Source organism: Corapipo altera, unplaced genomic scaffold (genome assembly GCF_003945725.1).
Source record: "Corapipo altera isolate COAL_440 unplaced genomic scaffold, ASM394572v1 164, whole genome shotgun sequence".
In the NCBI taxonomy this organism is placed as follows: domain Eukaryota; kingdom Metazoa; phylum Chordata; class Aves; order Passeriformes; family Pipridae; genus Corapipo; species Corapipo altera.
This window is the reverse complement of record NW_020884969.1, coordinates 1,457,994-1,483,137: the sequence shown is the minus strand read 5'-3', so window position 1 is coordinate 1,483,137 and position 25,144 is coordinate 1,457,994. Positions and strand designations below refer to the sequence as shown.

The following is a 25,144-nucleotide window of genomic DNA, read 5'->3' as shown; positions in this document are numbered from 1 at the left end:
AAGTAAAAAGAAAATGTTTGTTCTTTTGTACTTGCAGACAAGGATTCTGCTTGAAAGATGGGTTGGCACTTCATCAGACACTAGTTCCCAGTGCTTACCAAGTGACTTCCACTGGTTCACTGCCTTGATAGCATTTTCCCCTGGAAAATTTTTTCGCAAAAAACATGCATCTTCATCGTTTTTTCCAATTTAAATTGTTTTAAATTAGGAAGTCATTTTAAAGCTCTTTATTTTTAAACTGCATGACTCCGCAGCGATGCAGATGCACCTTTGCTTGTGAGTGTTGCAGCTGTGTTTGTGGAGTCAAGGGCACGTGTTGTGGCAGCCCCTTGGATCTCCTTTGGGTGGGAGTGGGATCGACGTCGTGCTGCTGGCTGGGGGGATCTCGTGTGCTCACAGCCCAGCGCTGCCATGGCTTTGCTCCAGGGCCTCATATCCCAAATTTGGGGTCGACCTATCGGTGGGATGTGGGGCCAGGGACCAGGAAATCTCAGAATCATAGAATCATGGAATCAGCCGGGTTGGAAAGGACCTCTGAGATCATCAAGTCCAACCCTTGATCCAACCCCGCCGTGGTTCCCAGCCCATGGCACTGATGCCACATCCAGTCTCACCTTAAACACCTCCAGGGATGGAGAATCCACCTCTTCCCTGTGCAATCCATTCCAATGCCTGATTACCCTTTCTATAAAGAATTTCTTCCTAATCTCCAATCTGAACCTCCCCTGGCAGAACTTAAGATCGTGTCCTCTTGTCTTACTGATGGTTGCCTGGGAGAAGAGACCGATCCCACCTGGCTCCATCCTCCTGTCAGGGCGTTGTAGAGAGTGAGGAGGTCTCCCCTGAACCTCCTCTTCTCCAGGCTGAACAGGAATGAGTTGGGTTGGAAGGGACCTTAAAGCTCATCTCATTCCACTCCCTGCCATGGGCAGGGACACCTTCCACTATCCCAGGTTGCTCCAAGCCCCATCCAGCGTGGCTTTGGACACTTCCAAGGATGGGGAGTCCATAATCTCGCTGGGCAACCTGTGCCAGGGCCTCACCACCCTCACAGGGAAGAAGTGATGCAGTCCTGGAGCTGCAGAAGGGGGAATGTCCCCTGCTAGAAACTCTGTTACAATGTCTTTCCTCCAGAGGAAAATCCCCAGAGTAGACTTAAAGCTGGACAATACTCTGAGCCTGAGAACGTGTGTTCATGACATGTCTGGACTCAGAAAAGTGACCACAAGTAACCTGCTGAGTGAGCTCTTCCCTTAAGGTGGTGCCCACATGAAGACCTTCAGCTGTTTAAATGATAGGATTTGGTTTTACTTCTTTGTTGTGCCTGCTCCTGAGTTTTCAGGATGACTCTGGAAGATTATTGGAAAGGAGCTGCTTAAATTGCTGCTCTTGAAGGATCTATGTTAGGGCAGGATGCTCACTGCTAACAGGGCTCTGCTGGCTATTTTGAGCTCGTTTATCTTTATAGATAATGCTTGTCCTGGCATCATTTGTTGTACTCCTTTAACTTTTAAAGGCTTTAAATGCAAGTTAAACATAGACTATCTACTTCTAAATCCTTCTTTCGAGCTCATGTGAGACATTGAAGATGTCATCGGTGTGGAACCATAAATCACAGATGGTTTGGGTGGGAAGGGACCTTAAAGATCATCCCATTCCACTCCCTGCCATGGGCAGGGACACCTTCCACTAGCCCAGGTTTCTCCAAGCCCCGTCCAACCTGGCCTTGGACCCTTCCAGGGATGGGGCAGCCACAGCTTCTCTCAGCAGCCTGTGCCAGGGCCTCACCACCCTCACAGGAAACAATTCCTTCCCAATTTCCCATCCCTCCCTGCCCTCTGGCAGTGAGAAGCCATTCCCCCTTGTCCTGTCCCTCCATCCCTTGTCCCAAGTCCCTCTGCAGCTCTCCTGGAGCCCTTTTAGGCACTGGAAGGGGCTCTAAGGTCTTCCTGGACTCTTCTCTGGGTGTCTCATGGATCTGGTGTGGGAAGGGACCTTAAAAACCCATCCAGTCCCACCCCCTGCCATGGGCAGGGACACCTTCTGCTATCCCAGGTTGCTCCAAGCCCTGTCCCACCTTGGCCTTGGCCACTTCCAGGGATCCAGGGGCAACCACAACTTCTCTGGCCATGTCCTTTCCCTGACAAACAGTGGGACTTGGGTGGGTGGCAGAGCTGTGACCTGTAAAGGTTAAAGTTGGGATCAGTGTGTAGAAGAATTATTTCTTATTCACAGATGGTTTAACTCTGCTGAAGGCAAGGCAGGCAAGTCTCCCTGCAGTCTCTAGAGCAGGAGCTCTGTTTGCAAAGAGAGCATCCTTGACAGATGCAGCTTCTGTGCAGCAGTTAAAAATAAACTGTAAGGAGTTTAATAAGGAAAAAAAAAAAAGGTTGGGAAACAAATCTGGGCATCAGTTTAAGACAACTCTAGTTTTCTGAGTGTATTGGGGAATTAATTTCTGAGATCTTGAGGCAGGAAATGTCTGTGTGCAGCTGTAATAGCTTCTTTTGCTCTCCTTTTGGGATATTAACTTTTCCTGTTCCTTAGGCCTGGGCTGTTTGCTCTCCTGAAGTGAACTAAGCTCCATCTGCCTTCTAAAAATGAGAAAAACAGGGTTTTGCCACGTGGAATGTACAGATTGAAAGAGAGGAAATTTAGGTTGGGTATTAAGAAGAAATTTTTCCCTGTGGGGGGTGGTTGGACACTGGAGCAGGTTGACCAGGGAGGTGGTGGGTGTCCCAAGCCTGGAAGTGTTCAAAGCCAGGGATAAGTTCTTGAGCAACCTGGGGTAGTGAAGGTGTTCCTGTCCATGGCAGAGGGGGTTGGAATGAGATTATTAAGTCCATTCCAGCCTCTTAACATTCTATGATTCTATGTAGGGATCTGAGGTAGGGTTTTTTGGTGGTTTGTCCAGCAAGGGTATTTTAGGACAGCATAATAATTTAATATTTATAAAGTTTGGTTTTTGGTTCAGTCTTGAACCAGTAAGTGCCTCTAGTATGATCTGAGTTTTGTCATCTAAAAATGTTGTCTCTTCCTATTGCATATTTTGTTTTATTTACCAGATAGTGACAGCTGAATAGATTATAAATACATGGATTCAGATAAAACTCTTTTAGTAAAACACAGACTATTTGTTTTCATTCCTTCCCTCTTAGTTTGGAGTCAAAAGCATAAAGCTCCTTAGGATCTATAACTCCCTGGTTTTCTTAGGAACAGATTTCTTTTTCCTCCATTTTTTTTTCTCCCCCCCCCATGTGTGTTGGAGATACCATTTAGGCTGTGATCCCGAAAATGCTGAAGTATGCTGGTAATCCTGCTAAATCCACTTTGAATCTCCCAAGTGGAAAAGCTCCTGCAGTCGGGGCCGTGCGTTCTCTACCCAAGAACTTTTCAGTGTGGTAACTTTAGATGGGGAGCTGCAGCTCTGTTTAATCTTTAAAAGTACTGTAATACTTTCAAATGTATTGTAATTGGATCAAAGTGACCGGGATACAGTTATTGGCTTTGTGCTGTTGCCTTGAAATATTTGCTTTTAAAAAAACCTGCTCGGTACTCGAGGCAGTCTTGGTTTTTTGTGTGTGCCAGTAAAATGGGTGAAAGCACTCAATGGTTATTCATTGTTTTCCAGAGCTGTAGGTTGGGTAAAATGTGGGAACAAAGCATCCTTTGGATTCTTAGGAGATTCCTGTGCTGTCTCAGTGTCCTTGGTAGTTCATAGAACCACAGAATGGTTTGGGTTGGAAGGGACCTTAAAGCTCATCTTGTTCCACCCCCTGCCATGGGGGGACTTCTTCAGCTATCTCAGGTTGCTCCAAACCCTGTCCAACCTGACCTTGGACACTTCCAGGGATGTGGCAGCCACAGCTTCTCTGGGCAACCTGTGCCAGGGCCTCCCCACCCTGACAGTAATTGTTTGACTACAATTATCAGTCTGTATCATCCTGACATCCTTTGTGTTCTCACCTCCTTCCAGTTTCTCCACCATTCCCTTTCCTTGTTGTACTTTGAACCAGAACCTGTTGGAGCAAAGGCAGAACCACAGAGAAGAGCTGGTGTGTTGAAGGGTGTCTTAGTAAAGGGTTTGGGCACTGTTAGAATGACTTGAAAGCTCAGATGAAGAGTCAGAGGATGAAGGAACTGAGGCAAAAATGATGGTGACTGGGAAAAATCTATACACATCAGGAACAGTTTCTGTAGGAAAGACCGAAGCAAACCAGGGAGAACTGGAAGGAAAATTCAGCTTTCACAAGCACCAAGATGAATAGAATCATATTATGGAATGGTTTGAGTTGGAAGGGACCTTAAAGCTCATCTTGTTCTGCCTCCTGCCATGGGCAGGGACACCTTCAACTATCCCAGGATGCTCCAAACCCTGTCCAACCTGGCCTTAGACACTTCTAGGGATGGGGCAATCTGTAGGCTCAGGCAAACCTTTGTGTTGCCTTCAGAAAAGGCAGTTTTTTGTAGAATCCCAGAATCAACTGGGATGGAAAAGACCTCCAAGATCATGGAGTCCAACCCTCCTTCCAACCCCGCCGTGGTTCCCAGCCCATGGCACTGATGCCACATCCAGTCTGTCCTTAAACACCTCCAGGGAAGTGACTCCACCCCTCCCTGGGCAGCCCATTCCAAGGGCTGATCACTCTCTGTGGAAAGAATTCCCTCCTAATATCCAACCTGCCCCTCCCCTGGCACAGCTGGAGGCCGAGCCCTCTTGTCCTAGTGCTGGTTCCTGGGAGCAGAGCCCGATCCCACCCGGCTCCCCCCTCCTGGCAGGGAGTTGTGCAGAGGGATGAGGTCTCCCCTGAGCCTCCTCCTCTCCAGCTCCCTCAGCCTCTCCTCACAGGATTTGTGCTCCAGTCCCTTCCCAGCTCTTCTCTGCACCTGCTCCAGCCCCTCCATGTCCTTCCTGAGCTGAGGGCCCAGAGCTGGACACAGTTTTCAGTAAGGAAGGTGCTCCACCATGATGTTGATCCCTGCTTTGCTCCCATGATCAATGCAGGAAAAGAGCCTGCTGTGAAAATTCACCCCCGAGGATCAATAACCCCTGGATACCCAACTGTATTAAAGGGAATTGATGGGCTGAGGGATCTTGTAAACACTTGTTTGTCCCCTCAGCATGTTTGTGTGTTTGTTGATGGTCAGGACATCTCCAGAGCCCTGTCAGCTGGGATGTGGCTCCAGTTGCACTTGGGATTACAGCAGAACGTACATTCCATACATCTCTTTATCCTTTAAACCCCTTCAGCAGCCCAGGTGTGATTAGACATCAGTAATGGAAATGTTTGAGTTGATAGCAAATTTTATTCATTTTTAAGTAAGAGCACAAAAGCTTTATTTATGCTGGATGAGTTGAGACTGAGAGAAACACCCAACTAACTTTGGCCCCTGGATGACATTTTAAGGGATAAACGATCAATGTGATGCAAATGAGCGAATTGATCAAAACTGGTGATTTAAATCACTTTGATTTACATCAGCAAGAGGGAAGCTTTGATTTAAAATCATTGATTTTAATCTTGTTTTGGGATTGTACTTTCATTATTTTCCTGAAGACAGGTTGATTTTCATTGGCTGGTGACTATTTGAAGCGTGCTTATTTGCAAACAGGTTGAGCTCTTCAGTTAATTCCTTAATTTCTTTCTTTGGGCAGGAACAGGAATGCTTAGCTGGTAGGGAAGTGGGCAGGAATGTGTCCTGGAGTAGGTACATAATTCAGGAAATCCTCATTTAAATTCTTCAGCATTTACATTTATAAGTGAGCACATTATTCCCTATATCTGCCAAAGTGCTTGAGCATTTGACTCTCTTTCCCAGTGCTCCTGCTGTAGTTTTCACCAGTTCAGGACTGGGATTTACTTCCCTCCCTTCCCAACCTCCCCAAAAGACAGCAATAACTAAGGCTGCTAAATATTTTATGTGTAATTTTAAATAACATTATTGCAAGTTTGTGTTTTGGAATAGTTGATCAGAATTTTAATGGAACTTTGAAAAAAGCCAATTAAAATAGAATTCAAACACTATTCAAACACTTTTTTTTTTTTTTTTTACCTCTTCCCTTATGAATTCTAATATGAATTCAGGTTGTTCCCCAGCATTTTTTTTGATGGTGAACGCAACCCTGGTTTGATAATCAAGGTGAAAAATGTATTAAGGTGGTTTTCAACATGGAATACATATTGAATTTCTTATTTCCTCTCTGAAGGAGTTCAGCAGCAGTTTTTTTTAATTTTGTGTCTGTCTCGCAGATGAGTTCAAGTGGTTTGGTCGCTGTTTAAATTCCCCAGGCTAACAAGGGAGGCAGACACTGCTCTGTGTTCTTGGGATTAAAACCAAAACTCCTTCACACTTGTATTTCTTTGTCCCTGGGCCACAAGACTTGTTGCAGCCACAGAACAGTTACAGTGAGGTTTGAATAAGCTCAGACGAGAGACACTGCTCTGCTTGGATTTTCTGTTCCTATTTTGTGAACAATTCATGGGATGGTGATAGTTTTGTCTCAGCTCTAAAGAACACCTTAAATCCTTTGGTAATTAACTATTTGCTTATTGCTCTGCATCCTCAGCACTGTGAGGATATATAGTGTGGGTATATATATATATATAGTAGAAAGGCAACAGTTTTGGGGTGAAGCTGATCATACTTTCCCTTCTCCAATATCAAACCCACGATGCTTCTTGCAGCCCAGTGCTTATACTCTGCTGAGAGCTGGCAGCATTTGGGTAGAAGACGCTTCAAGGCCTCCCTTTCCTCCTCTGCCCCCCCCAAAAAAAATTAAAATTATTTCTTCAGAATGTGCTTTTTTGACTTTTGTGCTGCCTTAAAAACAAATGCCTCACCACGCTGACGTGCCAGCACTCCAGTGCTGAAGGTGCTGTGCTGTAAATCAGGGCAAAAGTGAGGTCCCAGTGTTCTGTCACTCTGGATTTCGCTGGAATTCTCTATTGTCAGGTTGTTCATTTGCTGCTGTTTGTGCTCCTGGGTGATGCTGTGATAAATAAGTGTCCCTGCCATCACTCAAGGGGCTGCTGCTGGAAATGACAGAGCGCTCGCCGGGTTCTTGCAGATGTTAAGCTCTGCTTAATAAGTTAGAAAATGCTTAATTTCTTTTTCTGATGAGGGAAGGAAAGCGTTTGCACGAATTCAAAATGCTGGTGCTGCTCAGATCTGTGGAACTGAAAGGAGAAACTAATGGTACATATGACCTTACACCCTTGGGTGCTTCTGTCCCACATTCTGGATCAGATTTTTAATTCTGTCTCGAATTTTGCACATACAAAACATAAGTTGGGGGCCGACACAACTTGCTGGGATGGTTTATATATGTTGGAACATCCGTTTGGATGAAAAACAAAATCGAGATTGAACAGAAATAACAAACTGTAAAGAGAAATTAAGTGGTAACTGCTGTTTACCCACAGTCATAATACAGGGAGTGGTAGGTGTAAAATGAAACGGAAAGGAAATCCTTCAGGATATGTGCCAGGCTTGATAAAACAGGAGGATTTCTTGCCTAGTGCTGTCAAACACTTGATTCTTGGTACTGTTTTGTGTCTGGTCCCTCAAAAACGTGGACATGGGAGTGGGTGTATGGATGTGCAGCCTTGTATTCCAGTTTATCAGTCCACATGGATCCAACTGTAGCATGTACCTCCTCTTGGACAAGCAAGGAAAGATGGGAATGTGGGGCAGGAACAGGACTGGAAACAAGATGTGAAATCAGTGTAGAAACTGAGAGAATGTGGCAGTAAAAGGAGGGAGAGATGAGTTCTGAGAGGATTCCTGCAGTGAGGGGAAAGGGCAGGGACCTTTCAAGTGAACCCTTCAATAACCCACCCACGAGAGTTGTGCAAACCCAACATGGAAGTTTCTTGTAGAGAAATGAGGAATAGGATGTTTTCTCATCCGCTGTGGGGAGTAGAAAGAGGAGTGAACCTATTTTCAGCAAAAAATTGATACCAGGAAAACAATTTCACCTCCTGAAAGAGCTCACTGGGGGGGGGGGGAATCTTAATATTCTGGTTGCTCTTCCCCGAGTTGCCCTAAGCTTTTCCTGCCAGTAACTTCATCTCAATGCAGCAACAGTTATCTGTAAAGTCTTAAGTGATCCTGCAATAAAAGGGCCTTCTTAATCAAAGATGGTAAAGTCTGAGACAGTCAGTGCTTTCAGCATTGGCATCCTGTTCTGCTCAGGCCATCCCACGTAGGAGGAAGACGGACACAAAAAGTGATTTGGCTGTAATGCAGCAAAACAAATTCTGGCCAAATTGTGGACTTGGAGTTAATGGGTACACAGTGTTACTCTGCAGGCCTGCAATGCTGACTGGAAATCCTGGGGAGCTCTGTAGCCTGTTAACTACTCAGGGCTACTTTGTTATTTCAAGTTTGGCTTCAGCTCGTGAAAAATGGGGCACTTTCACGTCTTATATTTCAAAAATAAAAACGTTTTAAGAATATTAAGGGCGAGTCTTACCGTGGCTCTGAAGCACTCCAGTGAGGCTGTGATCTAATCCATTTATATGCATGTGTGTGTCATCCCTCTTTCTCTCCCCAGCCAACTGGATGGTGACTTATGGTGTCGGTTTTCTCCTTGTGGACGTGGAGCGAGTCTTTCCCGACGCTCCCGTGTTTTACAACACGTTCACGCGCTCCCGGCTCTCGGAATGGCTGCACATAAATTGTGCCCGGGCCATTTAGGAACATCAGATCCCTGCAGGGTGAGACTGAGGGGCAGCCCATCCCAATAGCCAGTCTCTGAATCGCAGTAAAACACGAATTGCAGACGCTCAGACTTTCTCTGGCGGTTGAAGAAGTGACAGAAACCACGAGCAGCTTCAGTCTTCTCTCAGGGAACAAGGGATGGGCCTCAGACTGTGCCAGGGGAGGTTCAGGATGGACATCAGGAAGAATTTCTTCATGAAAAGGGTTATTAAGCGTTGGAAATGGCTGCCCAGGGAGATGGTGGAATCCCCATCCCTGGAGGTGTCCAAGGAAAGACTGGACGTGGCACTCAGTGCTCTGGACTGGGGAACGAGGTGGGGATCGGGCACAGGTTGGACTTGATGATCTTGGAGGTCTTTTCCAAGCTAAATAATTCTGTGATTCATAGTTTATGGCTGACAAAATGTGAACCATCAGTAGTCCTTTCTCTGCCCCAAATCTCTCCATTACCAGTTTTCCCCAAAAGCTCCTTGACCCTCTTTCTGGAGCTCAACTGCTGTGAGCTCTTCTCAACAAGGGCACTTGCTGGTTCAGTCTCAGTCACAGCTAAAAGTGACTCCCAACTAATTTTTTACAAGTTAAGAAAGCTTTTCAGACACAATCCTGTTTGGTTTTTCCCCCAAACCTTTACGTTAAGGCTGAACAGTCTTTCAAAATTGACTGTTTGTTATTTACAGCATCAAATATACAAAAAGAAAAGTTTATAAATCAGGGTTTGGTAACATGAAGGGCTTAATTCTGTTCTAGGGGTATAAGATTCACTTTACTCAGCTGTTTTTTCCCCCCTTTTCCTTCCAATCATTTGACTCTGAAAACTGGAACTTAAAGAAGAGCAAATGGGAACTTTGAGTGTGAGGACAGTGAGAGAATGGATGAGAATTTTTACTTTCTGATTTGGATTCTAAAGAAAGTCCTAAAAAAAGAGACTGTCAGAGTTACCCCACTTCTCCTTTTCTTTTTCAGATCCTTAAATGGTTTTGTTAGTGCAAATCCTTGGTGGGAACTGAATGGAATCAACCAGTTCTCTCTAATTGTTAACCTTTTCCAGTGATCCAAGTATTTCACTGTGTCCATCACACCTCTCTTGGAGAGCTCACTCTGTGTAATCCAGTCACTCCAGTGCCAGTTTTCCCAGAGAAACTGTGGCTGCCCCATCCCTGGAAGTGTCCAAGGCCAGATTGGACAGGGCTTGCAGCACCCTGGGCTAGTGGAAAGTGTCCCTGCCCATGGCAGGGGGTTGGATCTCATGAGGTCCCTTCCAACCCAAACCATTCTGTGATAATCAGATTTTTTTAAAATTCAGAATGACTCTAGGAAAGATCCATCTGTTTTTTGCTACTAAATGAGAGAGAACTCATAACCAGTGTATGCACATCCCAAAAAAATGGCTTGGATACTTGTTTAGAAAGGTGGAAATGGAGGGTGAGATGTAATTCGTGGTCTCCAAAGACCCTCAGAGACTCCTGTCCTGCTCTGTTCTCTGGAGGTTCTTGCAGCAATCTTGGCATGATAACTTTGGAATGTCTTCCAGGAGTTGTTTCAATTCAGTGACTGACCTCAGCCATGGGAATTTGGCTGTGTTTTGAGTGGTAAGTCGTGTTTAAACAGGGGTTAAAGTGACTCAACAAATAGTATCCTTGTGTGGATGGGAGCAGGGATTTACATAACAGATAAATGTGCCAATGCATTATCAACTGGGTGTAAGGAATCATAAAGAACTAAGTAATAACTGAAGTTGAAATTCCCCCTTTATGTAAGTCAGTGTTTTGGATAATATTCTTAGAACTAACTAAAAAGAAAAAAAGTCATCCTTCCATCTCCTGTGCTTGGCAGCAGAACTGTTGGTCAGCAGGAATGTTCAGAACTTGGTGAAAAATTGTTTTTTAGATAATTGCCTGTTGCAGACTGTCTAGAGGAACTCACATTTTATTTTTTGGCATATTGCATTAAACAGTAGCTCTTACATTTGAGGAGTGATGTGTTGATTTATATATCCTTCAGTGCCCTGGTGGACATCCAATTTCCAAACTTGGAGACCTCTGTTGAATAACCAGAGTCAAAATTTTTAGTCCTCAGATGAGAAGATTTAACTTTCCAAGGTGGTGCCTGTCCAGCTCCAAGGAAAAGGGGAAGGTGATGAATGGGACAGGTCTAAAAGCTTCCATAGGAAAGGCTTTACACTCATTCCCACCTGGATTTTGGTGTGTATGTGGGTTTGAATGGGTTATCTATCCCTCTGAGCAACACCCATGCACTTGGAGAAGTCCTGGAAACTCATCTAAAAGTTCAGAATCAAAAGTGGAAGTCGCAGATGAATTAAAAATATTTGGGTTTTTCCTTTATTGCCCTTAAAATTGGAAGCTTGTTAAAACAGCAGCTCTTTGCTGGAACTGCCAGTTGTTGTGTCATTGATATACAGATATATTTTGGAATTATAATTATTAGAAACTTGTTATCAGGAGGAAAATGCAGTTCCCACCCTGGATGGGCAAGTTATGACTCTTGAAGGAGATTTTTGGAGGGTGCTGGTGGCTCATCTGTGGTATCCCAGCAGCTGGAAATCCAGGGATAGAGGCATCCATACTTAAGAAGTCTTAAAGCTCTCTTAATTGGCAACCAGCTTTATTAACATCTGAATTACACTTGTGTAAAGCTGTCATGGCCCTGGGTTTGTCTCCAGCTCCTGGTTTGGGAGGTTTTTGGCTGAATGGGATGAGATTAATGGACTCCATCATTTATTTGGGTTTAAAATAAAATGTATGTGTAAAAATATATAAATACAACACCACCCCCCCCCAGAAGTTTGAATGGCAAATTATAAAGAATCTTCCCTAATCTTTGTAAACAGAGGGTTTGGAGGCAGAGTAACAGAAAGACACGTCTGGAAATGAAAGTCAGGGCTGGAATATGAAATGTCTGAATGTGAGGAATAAATTAATGTTTTTTAGCTATTATTTTTGCCACTTTCCTGCTGCTTCCCCAAGCACCACCCTGGACCCTGTGTTAAAGCTAAACCCAAATGTTTGGTCCAAAACCAGCTCTAGTGGATAATGCATTTTCTGCTTCTTTCTGGAAGTGGGAAAACCTCCATAATCAATCAGCTTCGAGAATAAATTGGTGGCAACTCTGCCTGTCTTCAGTGGAGATGATGTGTTCCTAATTCCTCCCATCCCTTTCCCTCCTGTCTGTCTCTCACTTACCAGGTTTCCTGCAGACATTGCCTGGATCCAGTTGCATTATATTTGGGCAAAAGGAAAGTTTTCAGAGGAGTTGGGAAGTGAAAATGGAGGATGTAATGGCAGCCAGAACTGCAGCCTTTGCTGCCAGTGACAGCTATAATTATATATGGGGCACGTACGTTCCAGCAGGTTTAAACCACACTGGTTTAAGCACAGCCCAAATTTAGGATCTGAGCCTGGTGGCCATGGCACTCACTAAATCTCTCATTCCATCTTCTGCCATTTACTGTCTCTCTCAAATTCTCAGTGAGACTTTTTTTTCCTGGTTGTTCTATGGAACAGCTTTGATTTTTCTCACTTTGTGGTTATTTTAAGCTTCAGAAAACAATAAGAATGTACTTTTCTCTTATTTTTTTTTCCTCCCTCCCTTCTTTCCTCTGTGCTTTTATGAAAGCAGAATCTGTGTAGATAAAGCACAGTTGATCTGTTAGGGATTACTGTTTCTCAGTTATTCTTTTGCTCTTGCATATCAGACCTTTATGTAGAAGAATATTTAAAGGTGCCGAGTAGAACAGTGAGATGAAAGATTCTTTGTGCGCTGAAGAATCCTGGTGTCACAGGAGTCCACCTGTTCTCCCCTAACTTTTTTTTATTTTATTTTATATTTTTCAAACCGAAGTTTATTTAAAGTGATTTTCAGTGCTTGGAAAAGCTGCTGGGCTTTGACAGCCTTCAAGATTGAAAGGCTCGTCCCCACAGGTGGTGGCAGCGGCACCGTGGCCTGGAATTCAGGGCACAGGAGTGGGAATCAGAAGATCCAACGTTCTGTTCTCATCTTTATCACTGGTGACCTTGAGCCAAGTAGCTGAGGCTCAGTTTGCCATGGAGAATTTTACCCCTGGCTCATGAGGACGTGGCAAAGATTTGCCACTCTCTTAGAAAAGAAAAAAAAGCATAAAAATCTTCTTGCATCGTCATCAGGCAACGGAGCTCATCTCCAGTCTACCAGCCAGGAGGATAATTGGCACTTTTCAGGAGGAGGTATATCCAGCAGCCCATGGAAAACCTTGGAGTAAGTGGGAGTTCTTTTTCTCTGTGCTGAATTGTCCAAGAGGAGCCAGCAAAACCACGCTGGCTTCATGCAGGTCCGAAAAACCTGTTTCTGTTGGTGTGTCCTACATGAAATCATGGTGATTTTGTGGAGACTCGAGCTGGGTCAATCCAGGGGTCTCTTTGATGTAGCTTTGTGTGTCACAACCTGGTCAGTGCTGGACCATTAATGCACCCATCCAACTTGCAAAGCTGTTCCTCTGATTAAGCACCAGAGGAGTTTTCTTTTTGACCCTTTCAGGCCATCAGCTTAATTCCCAGAAGCTTCAGATTTAATTACCCATATCATTACCACAGCATGCATAGCTGCAGATTTTATTAATGACCATAAAATTACTGAATCCTCTTTAAAATGAGTGTGGATTCCCAGCCAGAAGGTCCTTTCCCACCTCAGCTCTGGCACAGCTGAATCCACAGGTTGGTGCAGCTCCTCTCCTGTGTTTTTGCAAGTGCCAAACTTTGCTCATCCCCCTTTCTGCACCCGATTTCCTCCTGATTTACTACACTAGTAATAGTCTTGTGCAGTTTTGCCACCAAACTCAGGTGTTCTTGTCTCTAAACTGGTAACTGGGCTGATGTTTTACTCAGAGCCTGTTTTTATGCCTTTTAGCAGCAGCCTGACCTTTACACCTCTCTGTTAGAGATTCCTTCCGCTCACTCTGTTGCCTTTGCTCCTATCCCTAAAATGTTCTTTTAATCCATTTCAGTTCCTTCTGCCTGCACAATACTTTATGACTTTGTAAATCAGCCTGAGTGGTACAAAATCAAATGCTTTCCTGAGATCCTGATAACTTATGTCCACTGTTTCGCTCTTGTCTAACCTAACGATTTGGTCGTATAATAAAAAGGATTTCAGCAGATTTGTCAGGCATGACCTTCCTTTTATGAATCTGTACTGGATGTCCTCTACTAAATTATGCATTTCCAAATGTTCTGCAATTTTGGCTTTTATCAACACTTCCAATACATTCCCCCAGCTGAAGCTGGATTTTCTGTTCAGAGATTCAGCAAAACTCAGTCACAGCCTGAGGAAATTCATCTGTTTTTCAGAATTCTCCATAATACAACTCCTGCTTTTTGTCCTGTTCTTATTGAGTGACTCTCTCTGAGAGAGAGGACGGTTACATGGGATATTGGGAAGAGTTTCTTCCCTCTGAGGGTGGTGAGGCCCTGGCATAAGTTGCCCAGAGAAGCTGTGGCTGCCCCATCCCTGGCAGTGTCCAAGGCCAGTTTGGATGGGGCTTGGAACATCCTGGGATAGTGGAAGGTGTTGAGGTTGGAACTGGATGAGCTTTAAGGTCCTTTCCAACCCAAACCATTCTGGAATTCTTGACACTGGAATCAGTATTTTGTTTCATAGCTCTGTCAGTACTGTGTGCTCAGGAAATAAGTGGCTCCCCATCTGCAGTTCAGGTCTGGTGTCACACATGGAATGAGTTGCTGAGTCTCAGCCCTGTCACAGGTGAGAGAGTGTAGGCTGGTAGCTCAGTCTCAATATGGTTCCAACCTGCCTGAATAATTCCACTTGAGACTGGAGGTCAGTTCACCTCTCTGTGCATCCATTTATTTTTCTTGCCTGTTTTTCCTAAAGAGTATTTTCTGTTTTCCATTGCAGGCTCATGTTGTGCTTTTGACTGGTTTTATATATGTGAGGGGGGAAGGGAAACTCCAAATCCTTCAAGTGTTCTTGCTTAAAACCCTTATGCTTGTACTTATACCTCCTTTGAACATATAGCTTCCCACTTGGACTGTGCTTCCAAATATGGATTTCTCTTGGAGGTATGTTCTGACCCACCTACTTTGCACTGCTGATATATTTAGCAAAGTTTTGCTGTAATAGTCCTGTGGTGCTGTCCCAAAGCTGTCACCTGCTCCTCTGCCTCCCTCCTTCCCAGTTCCCTTCCATGCAGCAAAAGCCACCTGCTGGAGTTCCATATAGGATAAGGGGGAATGGCTTTAACTGAAAGAGAGCAGGGTTAGGTGGGATATTGGGAAGGAATTCTTGGCTGGAAGGGTGGGGAGGCCCTGGCAGAGGTTGCCCAGAGAAGCTGTGGCTGCCCCTGGATCCCTGGAAGTGTTCAGAGTCAGGTTGGACGGGGCTTGGAGCAACCTGGGATAGTGGAAGGTGTCCCTGCCCATGGCAGGGGGTTGGGCCTGGATAGTATTTGGTGTCCCTTCCAACTAAAGCCATTCTGTGATTCCATGACTCCTTTCCCTCAAGCCTGACTTGTGTAAAGCCAAGCCTGGTTGAGTTGAGAGCAGCCCAGGAGGATCCCAGGTAGATCTACAAGTCCCTGACAGGAGGGTGGAGCCAGGTGGGGATGGGCCTCTTCTCCCAGGTAATAAGTGAGAGGATGAGAGGCCAGAGCCTCAGGCTGTGCCAGGGGAGGTTCAGGATGGACATCAGGAGGAATTTCTTCATGGAAAGGGTGGTCAGGCACTGGAAGGGGCTGCCCAGGGAGGTGGTGGAGTCCCCATCCCTGGAGGTGTCCAGGGAAGGACTGGACATGGCACTCAGTGCTCTGGGCTGGGGGACAAGGTGGGGATCAGGCACAGATTGGACTCAATCTTGGAGGTCTTTTCCAACCTAAATAGTCCCATGATTCTGTGACCACGATGCCAGAGCAGACCATTTGTGTGGAGTGTGTCTTAAGAGCACCAGGTCTTAAGGGCAACCGGCTCTTTTTTTGGCCTGGACCCAGCTTAGAGCAAAAATATCACTGGAGCACTGGCTGGGTGGGTGTCTGCCCTGTATCTGCTGTTTACTGCAGGAGGAAATTCCCCAGTTATGGAATTATTTAACTTAAAACAGAATTTGGGAAGACGCTGCGTGTAACGGACTGGCTTTTCTTTAGGAAGCCGCATTCTGCCTCCCTCCTCCACTCTTCCTGTTAGATGTCATCCAAGATGGATTCCAAGTGCAAAAAAAAAAAAAAAAAAAAGAAGAAATAAATAACTAAAGCAAGAAAACCTGCACCGAGTGATTCATTCCTACTAAATTTAAACCACTTATTATGAGGAGGGGAAAAAAAAAAAAGAAAAGAAAGAGGGAACTGGGCTTACAGGTTTAGCGAGCGTGAGCACATACTTCAGCATGGATTGCTGGATTTGCAATTGCCAAACTACTGATTTCTTGGAACTCCGCTGTTAGCATTGTTAAACACTGTTCCAGACAGTCACTCCTATAAATCCCTGGTAATATGTTAAGCAGAAGGCCTTTGCAGGAATAATCAGCCAGCGAGTGATCCCCGTTTGGGGGGTGCGGTCTGGGATAAGGGGATGGATCAGGGAAGTGATTGTGCTTTCTGTGGGAATGTCCCGGTTGAGCATCCGGTTGATGTTTGCCTGAATGTTATTGCCACTTTTTGTAGGTGCTTAGGCATATTTTATTTATTTATTTGGATAAAAGTGTTGAAGAGGGTGTATGAAGGGGCCTGTAGAAAGCTGGAAAGGGACTTTGGACAAGGGCCTGGAGGGACAAGACAAGGGGGAATGGCTTCCCACTGCCACAGGGCAGGGGTATATGGGATATTGGGAAGGAATTGTTGGCTGGGAGGGTGGTGAGACCCTGGCACAGGTTGCCCAGAGAAGCTATGGCTACCCCATCCCTGGAATTGTTCAAGACCAGGTTGGACAGGGCTTGGAACAACCTGGGATAGTGGAAGGAGTCTCTGCCCATGGCAGGGGGGTTGGACTAGATGAGCTTTAAGGTCCCTTCCAACCCAAACCATTCTGTATTACTGTGATTCTGCAGCCAAATAATGAAGTGCCTAAAGCCCTGAAATTAGGAAAGCATGTTGCTAAACATCTTTTTTTAAAAAAAGTTTTTCATAACACCATTATAACCAGCACATTTTCATCACTACTAGTCTGTTCACCAAAGTCATCTCTGTCTCTTCCGAACTAGCCAGTGGGTAGAAATAAGATGAAGTGTCTCTGGTCTAAAATCACCAGAGTACAGCTTTACCTTGGACAAAAGGCTTGTCCTCCCCCTTGAATCTGCTGCTCCACGTCCCTCTGCAGAGGTGGAAGAGCCCCACGGGCTTGCTGGCAAAACGTGGGAGAAAAGACAACTTTGATCGGCCTGTTTGTGTGACGCGGATGATCCCTTCGGAGGTGACACTGATGAAAGTCAGGGTCAGCCCAGGAGGAAGAAGAGGGGAAAGCAGGAAAGGGGAGGGCAGAGCTACGGATCAATATTTGAAGCAGAACAGGGCAGGGGGATGGAGAGGGCCAAGGAGGCTTGTTTGATGTGCTGCTGCAGCGAGGACACGTCTCCCAGATCCCACCCCGGTTCCGACACACGGATCCTCTGATAACTCCCCCTGTTCTGAAGTGAACAACAGATGGGTGCTCTGTGCCCGGGCATCAAACCTCCAGCAGTTGGGAGCAGAGGGCAAACACCGGCCTCCTTTCATGGCACAATTTCACACAGGCTTTTAGGGGGGTGGAAAAGGACTGCATTGCTTTTTTATTTTATTAGGAGTAATTGAGAGCTTTTCAGAACAACAATTTCTGTGTTTTGTAAAGTTCCTGACAAGTTTATTGTTTGTACAGCATTTTATCACAATACTCCCTGGGAAAGGGGGATGATGATCTTAAATCCAAAACCTATTTTAAAACAGACAATACTTAAATTTTATGCAGAGAATTTGCTGGTTTTGAGCGATACCACTTTCCTCTTATTACTTTTTTGTGCCATGCAGCAGTGCAAAAATAAAGGATTGTGTGGCATTACTTATTTCTCTGCTGTGCTTGTTCCTGATACTAGTGGTGGCAGATATAATTCTGGTTTCTTTTCTTGGGTCAACAACTGGAAGTAGGTTCTTCAGCTGAATGTGCATCTTGTATTGGGCATCTTCATACTCACCTAGGATTGTGTAGTAGCTGTTCTCTGTGCCTGCCAAGGGTTTTATATCCATGCAGATGTAACTTCCAAGCTTTGTGGACCACTCTGTGGAAAAATGCAGCTTTTAGAAGTGTTGCCCCAGTTTGGCAAAGGAAAAGTCAAAATCTGGTCAAATAAAAAGAAGATCAGGTTTGATTGATCTGACATGTTTCAAAGCCCCTGCCTTGCAATTAATCTCCCTCTCTCAAGTGACCTGATGGCACGTACAGTTTCTGAGATTCTGCTGGAGAAGGTTTGGTGGCACTCACTAAGGTGAGTAGGGCTTCCCTGGAGAGTCATGGATGCAGGAAGGGCCCTGCCTGTCCAGGCAGGTGAACACTCTGATTTCTTAGAGCTGTTACATGTTCTTCAGTGCCTCTTGTTTTCGTGCTCTTGGCCCTGCCTGACCTACATGGAATCTGAGGGTTAGCCTTCACAGTGAGCTGTGGAATCCTCTCTGGGACAAGCCAACTGCAGTGGAGGTGGATTCCCAGTTGTGCTTGGCACTACAGAACCTCGTTCCAGTTGGCATGGCCAGTGCTACTGTGTCACCGTGTTCCTCGCAGAAAACCGTCCAGGTAATTTGTGTTAATTGGGTTGTTTTCTGAACGAGCCTCTCACTTATTGTATGTTTGGCCCAGGCTGGGACTCCAGGACTTGGCAGTGTCCCATCTGCAGCTTTGCCCAGATGAAGGGTTGTGCCTTAGGGTGTACCTGGAGTTCAGGGTGTCATGTGGGGGCTTTAAAGCTCAGTTCTGCTTCAGGGCATGTCCTGCCTGGTGTAGCTCTGTAGGAATCAGCTGGCGATGAGCTACTGGACTGATCTCATCCTTATCCATTCCAGTGCTCAAACTGATCTGAGTGGATTGGGATAACCTGTTTGATCCCTAAGGAAGTGGCTGTTGCAGCAGTCATGTGCTGTCCCTGCTAGGCAGGAATTTGTGCCTTGCTGTCTGTCTTCCACTGTCGACATTCACGTGTAATTTTAGCCAGAAAAGCAAATTCAGGTCTGGCCTTTGGTCCAGGCAAGTTTTTAGACATGATTAGAGGGGACAGCATGGAGCAATTGAGGAGATACACCAGCAATGTTAGAGTTGGAAGCTCATTTGTAAGCAATAGTGAAAATACCACCCGGGCTCTCTGCTGAAATGTCTCTGCAGATGGAACTTGGTGACAGCATTTCATTTTCCAGCTGCCATTAAGGACAAAGCAATACTAAATTACATCCTTTTACTGGGATTGCATTGCCTTTTATGTATCCCTGGGACTTCTGGAGTAATTTGGGGTCCTTTCCAGTGAAATACAGATGAACTTTTCTGCCTTTTTGGAAGCCTTGGGTGAGTTTGGGAAACTTCAGGATTTTGTAACCTCACTTTTTCGGTACAAAGGCTCCGTTGCCAGTCTGCTTCAAAATGGAGCCCAGCCTCTGCTTTGCACTGCAGGCAATTCCACTAAAATTAGGTAAGGAGGTTTGTTTTGCATGGAATTGGAGAGGGAAAAGTAGAGAAACAGTTTTACCTGCAATCCTTGACTGATTGTTCTGGAGAGATCTGCGGGGCACACGGAAGCAATGATTTACTCACGTGCTTTTTTTACATATACTAGCTGTGGCTTTATCATGAGATTGAGGTGTGTTTTCTAAAGGAGAAAGGCTTCTGTCCATAGCTTTCCTTCACTTAGAGAGTTCTGAGAAAGAAGAGGATCCCATAAAAATATTATAGGCTTGTAAAGGTGACAAGGTGCTGCTGCAGTCCCTCACCATAATCCCAAAATACGGCTTTCTCTTGGGTTGTACTGTGAGGGATCTGGTGGAAACACAGTCACAGTAAGAACGAAAACAGCATTGGTTGGAGGGGACTTGTGAGCAGTTTTTTCAAGGATTTTTGTGTTCATAAAAAGTATGATCTCTTGCTCCTTTCACTTCACAGTTTGCTCAGGGAAGTCATGGAATCTTAAATCTTGGAGACACTCAAAAGCCATCTGGGCACAGTCCTGGGTTTTGGAGGCCTTGCTTGAGCAGAGGGCTTGGATAAAAGGGCCTCCAGAGGTCCCTTCCAACCTCATGGTGTGACTCTTGGGGGTGGTCTTGTGCAAGGCTGAGGGTTGGACTCTGATCCTTGTGGGTCCCTTCCAGGTCAGCATATTCTGGGATTCTGTGAACCTCAACTGCCTCCTTCTGTGCTGAGAAGGTCACAACCTGTCCCTTAAGACGTTTACTGTAGCAGTTCACACCTTTTATTCCCTTGCACCTGGTCTGCAAGTAGCACTTGAGGCAGAACCTGCAGCACGTGCAGTGACCTTTGTTTGTTCAGCAACAACTTCAGGCAGGAGTTTCCTGAGGGTCTGCACAAGACCCTGCTCAAGGTGCAGCTCAATGAACTGACTGCAAAATCATAGAATCACAAAACATCTGGAGCTGGAAGGGACCCACAAGGATCATCGAGTCCAACTCCTGGCTCTGCCCAGGGCACCCCAGCAATCCCACCACGGGCCTGAGAGCATTGTCCAAACGCTTCTTGAGCTCTGTGATGTTTAAATACCTGAAGTAGTGATATTTAAATAACTTGGAGCCCAAAGACTCAAGAACCAGCTCTTCTCTTTGTGGTGCAGTGCAGTGACTGCACAGATGTGCTCAGGAGGTGGCAGTGCTTTAGAGAAGGTTCCTGACCTTCCTAGAGAAGGTTCCTAACCTTACTTCCCAGGGCACAAGTGAAACACATCCTCAAGTCATATGGCAGAGCTTTTTTTCTTTTTTTTTATTTTATTTTCCCAATAGACCTATTTTGGGAAAATGGGCTAAAGAGTCCTAGATTAGCTTTAGTATTTTGGACACCAGTCCTACTTTTGTGTGTGCACCCAGATGAATTTATCTTAAAGTTTGGATACAAATGCAGTACCTGGAGCTTTAAAAGCACTGGGTAAATAACAGCCTGTCTGAACAGCTCCCAGGAATAAAGGACTTGGAGCTGGCAAAGGAACGCTGCTGTCTGGAATCTGGAGCCAGACACATTCAGAGTAGAAATCAAGTACAAATTTGTAATGGAGAGGGTGATTAATCACCAGGATGAACTAGAGCTGGATGGATGGATCATTGGTCTCTTGCTGATTTTGAGGCAGGATGTCCTCTGGACAGAAGTTATGCCAGGTGACTGTTTTACTTCAGTGTAAGAGAAGCCCATGGAATCCAGAATCATTTAGATTGGAAAAGACCTCCAAGATCACCCAACTGGAATGAGTCCAACCTGTGAGTGATCCCCACCAGAGCACTGAGTGCCACGTCCAATCGTTTCTTGGTCACCTCCAGGGTTGGGGACACCACCACCACCCTGGGCAACCCCTTCCAGTGCCTGACCACCCTTTCCATGAAGGAATTCCTCCTCATGTCCAACCTGAACCTCCCCTGGCACATGTTTATAGACACATGTGTACACACACGTGAACACCCCTGCACAGAGCCCACCCAGAGGACCTGGCAGTTCCTACAGACCTTGAGCTGCACGTGCAGTAGAAAACTTGAACTTTGAATTATATTTTTTTTTGCCATTTCTAGGAGAGGATTGGTTTGTAATTCTGCATGAGTCGGGAATCTGGCCTTTACTTCGAGTTCAGCAGTAGTAGAACTTCATTCTTTGGGCTTAATTTCTTCGCCATCCAACGCATCAGGTTTGTCAGCAAGGCTGGAACTTGGGGGTTCTGCATTTCTGGTATGACAATTGTAGTGGTGGGCCCATGTCCTCAGGGAGATTCCATGTTCAGCCACTGATCCTGCCCTGTGTGGCTTTAAGCCAAGAATTCAGCCCCTCTCTTCATGTTTTCCTTATGTCAAAATGATGATGTTTGTCTTCCCCAAGGACAAAAGCTTAAGAACTTACCAAGGAAGGTATTAGTGAAATACAAAGTGATGGCTTTTTTTTTTTTTTTTTTTTTTTACTAGGTGAGTCACTCAGAAATTAAAAGAGAAAATGAATTTCTCTTCCAAATAAGTGATATCAGCCTCATCTTTACCAAGTGACTTTCTCCTTGCTTCTGCAGGGCGTTGTGGATCAGGGTGAACTCTACTTCAAAACATTTAATTGCACACAGTGAGAAATGAAGAAAACTGAAGTGGATCCCAAGAATGTATTAAAAAAATCAGAACTAAAATGAGAATGATTTCATGTCAAGTGAGACAAATGCAGAGTTGATACTCCAGTGCTTCACACTTCCACTTGTCCTTGGCACTGAGAAAATGAGATTTTTAATATCTGAAAAACAGATTGCCATGAGGACTCATCCATTGTCAATTTAAGCTGCCTTTATAGCAAACTTAAGCTGGGGACAAGATTGTTCGTTACATCTGATTCTACAACTGCAGCCACGATTTCCATATTAATAGTGACTTCTTTTTTTTTTTTTATTATTGTCTGTACCAGCCATAGAAGAGGGGAGCTGGTTGTGTTTTCCCTGTGTTAGCAGATCATTTATTTAATGAATAATTCGAAGAGGGCAAAGGTCTGTGAGCTCTTACCTGCCTATCACTACAGCCAGTGGTGACACCTGCCTTTGCTGCTGTCTCAGAGAGGGTTTGGTGCTTTGGTTTGTGCTAAAAGGGAAAAAGGGATGTTGAGTCGTGGTTTCGGGGTCATGATTTGTTGGCAACTGAGGTGATGTTGGTTGGGATTGAATTTTTTTTTGCTAAAATTACAGGTGAGGGGTTGGTTGTTTCCTGTCTGAGGTGCCCTTAAATGACAAAAACATTTCAGCTTCAGACTTGACGCGTGTCTGGGGGTGGGGAAGGTGTTTCTGTGCCCCTGAACTTTGGACCAACGTGGAGTCAAAGACTGTTTGTGCCCCTTTTCAGCAGCAGCCACTCTGTGCTGGCAGCAGCCTTAGGAAGCACCAGCTTCCTCCCCTTTCTCTGGAACTCCATTTGCTGTCAGAGCTGAGGATTCCCTGTCCTTGCTTGGTGCTTGGCTCAGTCTGGGACAGTTTGGGATTGCATTCTGAATGCAATAAAAACCAACTCAGCCTTTAACATAGCAAAACCAGATCTTTTTCCTATTTTCCCATGAACTCTGCTGAAATCCCACCACCCTCTGTCTGCACTCACAGATCTGGAGTCTCTTGGAAAAGCTCCTCTTCCTCCACTGTTCACATCCCAAATTTGGTCTAGATCCTAATGGCTCTTCACTTACATTTGAGGTCCATATCATTTTTTTTCCTCTTCCATTACTATCACTAATATCACCCTCCTGCCTTTGTCATCTGAAAAACTGAGTTACTGCAGCCTTTTCTTTGCCTCTGTTATCTCATCTCCTCATGTTCCAGTTTTAATCCTGCGTTTCACGATGATGGAAAGTGATCTTTCCTTTCTGGGTTTCCTTCTTTGCTTCTTCCACACTCCTAACCCTGGAAGCAAATCCTTCTGTGACGAATTCAGTTCTCTATCATTAGCCTCTCTGACCTTCAGAAAGTTTGTATATATTTAAGTCTAATTTGTTCCTCTTTGGAAAACAAACCAGCTCTCTGTATTAAAATTTGGCAAGAAGTCAACAGCATGATCTCATATTTTTTTGTGACTGCCTCGGGGAACATGTTTAAAATGCACTTAAGAGATATAACAGGGGAGGGGTTTGGTGTAGAAGTCTTTTTAAAAGGTTTGGGGTGGGTGACTGTGAGGGACCTGGGGGTTTGTCCCTGCCATCCATCAGTGGTTTAGTGCCACCATTTCGCTCCCAGGCCACAGGACGTGACCTGTCACGGTCTGCCGGGACCGCTCTTCATGTCTGTAACCTCTCTCTGGGTGACCTCCTTTCCTGGAGAGGAAGAGGCAGCTCCATGTGGGCCAAATGACTTGTTTTGGAAGTGGCAGCAGCCAGCTCTGAGCAGCTCCCCTCCCTGGGAACACCCAGCTTTCCTTGGCCGTGTCTGGGTGGGAGAAGGCAATTTTGGACAGGCTGGAACCTCCCAGGAAAGCTGGTGGCCAAAGCCGAGTGCTGCTGCCCCTGGGAATGCTCAGCCAGCCCAGCCTTTTGTCCTGAGAGTTCAGGAGTTTTTTCATGAGGGGAAAAGAAAGGAAAAACGATAAAACACAGGTACTACCATCCTTGGAGAGGTTTAAAAGCTGTGTGGATGTGGCACTTGGGGACATGGGTTAGTGGTGGCCTTGGCAGTGATGGGGGGGATGGTTGGACTCGATCTCAAGGGAGGTGATTCTCCCCCTCTACTCTGCTTTTTTGAGACCCCACCTGCAGAGCTGCCTCCAGCTCTGGGGCCCTCAGTACAGGAAGGACATGGAGCTGCTGGAGTGGGTCCAGAGGAGGTCACAGGTGCTCCAAGGGCTGGACCCCCTCTGCTCTGGAGCCAGGCTGGGAGAGCTGAGGGAGTTCACCTGGAGAAGAGAAGGATCCAGGGAGACCTCAGAGCCCCTTCCAGTGCCTAAAGGGGCTCCAGGAGAGCTGGAGAGGGACTTGGGACAAGGAACTGGAGGGACAGGACACAGGGAATGGCTTCCTACTGCCAGAGGGCAGGGGTAGATGGGATATTGGGAAGGAATTGTTGACTGTGAGGGTGTTGAGGCCCTGGCACAGGTTTCCCAGACAAGCTGTGACTGCCCCTGGATCCCTGGAAGTGTCCAAGGCCAGGTTGGATGGGGCTTGAAGCAACCTGGAATAGTGGAAGGTGTCCCTGCCCCTGGCAGAGGGTTGGAACAAAGGGTTCTTTAAGGATCCTTCCAACCCAAACCATTCTGAGATTCCATGATCTTAGGGGGCTTTTCCAACCTAAACAATTCTGTGGTTCTGTGGTCTGTGTATGCCCAGTGGACTCCATCTGGGATAGGTGCAGTTCTTCCCAAAGCCTCCAGCAGATGTGATAAAAGAGTCATTCTGTAGTATCTGGACCAGCTTTAAACACTTGGAAGAGGCAAGATGTGTCCATCCATGATTGCTACCCCTGGATAGCAATCCATGATTGCTAATATTGGACATCTCTTTATGGAGCAGAGGAAATCATCCCGTTGCAAATCCATGTGCTGCTCTATCCACTTGTTTTCTCTCCTACCTCACCCATAGCCTGAAGTGTAAATATTGTCCCTAGTTCTTTCTACATATCCCTGGATAGAACATCCTGCCTTTTCTCTTTCCCTTTGGTTAATAGTTTGACTTTTGGAGCACTTTCAGTCCATGTTAGTTTGTGGAGAAAAACATGAGCAGTAATAGCTAAAGAAAACTCTTAGGTCATTCCTCCTCAGAACACAGTACCT

The 25,144-nt window shown here is 45.6% G+C and overlaps 1 protein-coding gene across 1 annotated transcript in view; it reads left to right on the top strand.

Annotated features, from left to right (window-relative positions):
- HMBOX1 (homeobox containing 1) overlaps positions 1-25,144 on the top strand; it is a 112,611-nt gene that overhangs the window by 21,175 nt on the left and 66,292 nt on the right. The window lies entirely within an intron of this gene.